The sequence below is a fragment of the Pinus tabuliformis genome, chromosome 7 (assembly GCF_031772625.1).
Source record: "Pinus tabuliformis cultivar Carrire ecotype Pingquan chromosome 7, CPIR1, whole genome shotgun sequence".
Taxonomy (NCBI): Eukaryota; Viridiplantae; Streptophyta; class Pinopsida; order Pinales; family Pinaceae; genus Pinus; species Pinus tabuliformis.
In genome coordinates, this window is record NC_142293.1 from 144,777,924 (window position 1) to 144,782,470 (window position 4,547).

The 4,547-nt window shown below is 33.7% G+C and overlaps 1 long non-coding RNA gene across 1 annotated transcript; it reads left to right on the forward strand.

Moving 5' to 3' along the window:
* The first annotated feature begins 613 nt into the window (after window positions 1–613).
* LOC149246253 (uncharacterized) lies at window positions 614–1,578 on the forward strand. Its single transcript, XR_016265554.1, has 2 exons — window positions 614–1,031; window positions 1,119–1,578. It is a non-coding gene; the product is annotated as an uncharacterized LOC149246253 (long non-coding RNA).
* Window positions 1,579–4,547: the final 2,969 nt, after the last annotated feature.

The window sequence follows — 4,547 nt, forward strand, 5'->3', positions numbered from 1 at the left end:
TTGTTTGTAGGACAAGGGACCTACTTCCGCCCAATGATTTGAGTGTTACTCTATTCTCTCTAGTTTTGAATATGTGACCTTTTAGGAGGAAGCACATGCTCTTAACCATTAAGCCCACTCAAACTATATAAAACTCTAGCCATCTTCACACTTTACTTACTCCAAACACCTTTATAACAAATTAAAAATAAAAAGATCCGTATAACAATTTAAAAAAGATGAAAAAGGAAAACAAAGTAGTGCTCCCTACGAAATGGAACATCCCATTTATTTTGATTCATTATCCCATTTATTTTGATTCATTTGTATATATTCAATATCCCCGAATGTGGTAACATACATTTTCATATCTATATATTTATATATTTATTTTCAAACAACAAAGTGATAAATCTAAATAATTTTTATTATTTAATAGACAATTATTATTATCTAATTTTAAGATCACTATGAAACACTAAATTGATGTTTCAAACTTTTCTTAGAAAAAAACCATTAATACCACCGCAGAAACCATTAATACCACCGCAGAGCTTAATTTCAAAGTCAAAGATTAAAACTCGGTAAAGCTGATTTATCTCCTAGAGACGACCCAAGTAAACCGGTAAATTACTCCGCAATTTCCCGTGGGGAACATGGTACTCGCTCTCAAACATAAAAACAGGTGCAGAGGATAATTCTAGAAAGCGGAGACAAACCTAACCATCTGAAAATTACACCGAAATTCCTCCGTCGACTCATGCCAATCGTTCTGAAACTTCCACGCAACAGCTCAGAAGATTTCTATCATCTGCGACCTTCCACTGCGATTCGAACCCTGGTTCAACGGAAACGCTTATCTTCACATATATATAGTTAGCTGCCTCTCCAGCAGCAGCAGATTCGTGAAGTAAAAGCCCTTCGTTTGAGTGAACTCAAGGCTGAGAAAACCTATGGCAGTTCGATTATACCTGAAAGCTCGTCCAATGTCTGACTTCGATTCTGAGTTCGCTAAGTTACTGAAAAGAGACAATGAATCGATGGCATTCATGGTAAGCTATATGCTTTTTTTCCTCGTCGCCTATTTTATGATGATCCTCATTTTCTGCTCCTCCAACCCCAATTCGGAAATTTGGCAGATTCCCCATTTCCGTCTGTATATGTCCGTTGGTGCAGCTGCAATTGTTGCTATGTTTGTGTATGCCGTGTATGGTGTTATAGCCGAATCAGCGCGCATGTGGAAGGAGAAGGATAATTTCTACTGCGATCAATGGAAGCAGGATCTGTCTCCACAGACTTCCAACCTGTAAAGGCTGCCGCTCGTTGTTCCCAGGGGCAGACGACCGGGACTCACAGGAAACATACCTTTACTTCAAAGTCTTTTCCGTTGATTTCAATTCCTGGGATTCGAACATTCGACCTGCTCTTGAAAATTACTCAAAACAATATAGGCATCTTCAGATGATTATAATAAATCTGTATTGGGTTTATCTTCTAATGCAATGTATGTAAATAGGGTTTTGGCATTTTCTATAACGTTATCATATTTCCTCTATGCTCGAGACTTTTTTAGTGGAAATTTTCCTTTCCCAATTTTAATTCAGTGTTGTGTTTTAATTTAGTCTATGGTGTTTATCGAAAGAGAGATAATTAATAATACAGTGTTTATTAAGATTGAGTTTTAAGAATAAATAGTTAATAATACTATGCCAAAATTGTGGAAAATAATAATAATACTAATTAAAGGTTAGAAGTTAAATCTTTATATAAAAAGAGTAATTTATTTTACAAATAAAGAGATTTTATATCCCAATTTAAAGATATATAAAATTAAGATGAGAGTGAATTTATGCATATTCTAATTTCTCTTTTATATATACAATTTTTAAAAGATAAAGATTGGAGTGAATGTATGCATATTCTAATTTGTATTTATATATATAATGTTAAAATATAAAAATGTAATGATAAATACAAAATATTTAAATACTTGTTTTTGAATTTTTAAAATTACATAGTAATTATGGACAATTTTAATAATAATTCATAATAGTCATAATAAAATAGAGAATAGTTTGTTTTGAAACTAGTAAAATCTACACCTCTAAGGTGTGAATCAACTGACAATAGAGTGTAGTGTTATTGGTTCAAAGCTTATCTAGCTTGTGTGCCATGCTTCGGGGTGTATGATGCACTTGGAGGTTATAATAGTAGCAATGAAATCAACTCCATGTCATGCAAGTATAAGCTTGATTGAATTACCAATTCCTCTAGACCAAAAATACAAAACAAAAAAACAAACTGGTAAAATTTACATACTTTGACAAACATTAAAATTTCTCACAACTTTCCTCCTATATAACTCCTCCCCTCCACACCCCCCCTCCTCGAACCCACACTATAGATAGAGAGAGATCATGTAATCTCCAAATTAAATATATATGTTCTTAATGATTAATACCTAAACATTATTGTTTGTTTATTGAGCCTATAGACACTCTACAACCTAGTATAGGGGAGATAATGATCAATACTATTGATTATTATTATTCCAATATATTATAATAATAATCGTCTCCATTATAAGTATTATTATATTAGGCCTTATATATATTATGACTACATAGAATGACAATTCTCGATCATATGGATGGAGGGGAGAGGGGGAAAAAAGAGAGAGACAAAGAGAGGGGGAGAGGGAGGGGGTAAGAACAAAGACATAGAGAGATACAGGTGGAGATAGAGGAAAGGTGGGAAGAGAGAGAGAGAGGGAGACACAGAGATGGAGGGGTGAGAATAGCCCAGTATAAGGGAGATGTGTAGGCATAATGTAAATAAGTAAGTCAACATTTTTTAAATGTGGGGAATATATATATATATATTCGACTTTATGTTTTAAGTAATATTCAAATTCTTCAGGTTTTAGCTATATATTTATGGTATAAAGAAGCATAAAAATCTTCATTTCCATTTGACTCAGTAATAATTATGTTATGTTACTTCCAGTCGTTGGGCTGTTAAGAATCGAACCTTGGTCTCCCATTTGATATGGTATGTTTATTGGCATGGGGTTGTTGGAGTGTGATGCAAGCTGGAACTACGAATGTAGTTAATGCAGTGGCGATGGTAAGTCACCAACTCTAATTTTAATTTTGCTCCATTTATGGACGCTAGGGTGTAGACAAGAAAGAAATTTATGAGGTATGTCTTCTCAAATTGACTCTGATAGTCTTCGAGAACTCAACCAATGTTAGAGTGTTATCAATTATCTCGAATCAGGCAGATAATACTAGTCGGTCTATAAAATATTCCATTGGAGTTGTTGAAAGTTTGGATCCAACTAGTAAAAGTACATATCTCCCTTGTTAAAGTTAGTCAAGAGGTTATTTTCTTGAATTATCATATCATGCCCCCTAGATCTTGCTCCAACCAATAGGAAATGAGCATAACATTGCTATCAAAAAGCATTGTTGTCATAAACATTATTAGTTGTCTAGTATGTTCGTTTTGTTGAAAGCGATATTCTTGTCTTGGTTTGGTATAGGGCAGTCTAATCTTTTTGAGGGATCCGTTTTCACTTTATTTGGCATTATCTAAGATATTCAACTCATAGGCTATAATAACCCACAAGAGACTTAGTTATCATATTTGGCAAATTTATATCATATTTCGGGAAATGGTGGAAGTTGTTGTAGCCCCATCTGGCACAACTAAAATATTAAAAAAACTTCAAAAAAATTCCAACACAGGATTATAATTGCAAAATTTGATGGCACCTGATGACATTTATTGACAGTCCCACAGAGGAAAGCATCTTTTGGGTTTCCTGGAAAATATATTTTATGGGAGCTAATATGTTGTAGCCGAGTTTTGCACAACTAATTTGCAAGGTTTACTACTATTTTATGAAACAAATGTCAGGGAAATGAAATGGATTTTAATAATTATTCTTAAAAATTAAAGCTTGGAATGAGTGAACATGCTCCCTTTCAAGTGTTTCAAAAGTAAAGACCACAAGGGTATGCTAGCCTTCACAAGTCTCTTCAGAGTTCTTTATTCATAGGAGGCATTTTTTGTTGTTTTTCTTAGCAATATAGTTTGGTCATCTCTTGAGAAGGCAATGGCAGAAGATGAATATGGAATATAAAGTAATAGGAGTTCTTGCACATTTAGATAAATTCAACGATGCCAAAAAATGAGAAAGACTAAGCAATGTCTTAACATCGTTTTTGGTCGAGGGATATATGATGTCAAAAGAAATCCCACATTGGTATATCTTTTGGACTGCAAGAGCATTGGAGAGGCCAGTAAGGATAATGTTGTTGGTGACAACCTTAACAGAAAAATTGTTTTAATTGAATTTAATTTTGAGAGATCCTTGGAAGCATTATGATAGAAAGGCAGAGAGACAAAGTAACAAGAGAGAAAGGGAAGGTCTAAGGCAGAGAACCCCTATCTCAGTCTATGAAATTATGTGTATCCGAGTTAATTTATAGAGAGCATATTTACATGCCTCTATTGGTGTGAAAATCATTATTCATGATAAATGAATAAATTCATGAAATGGT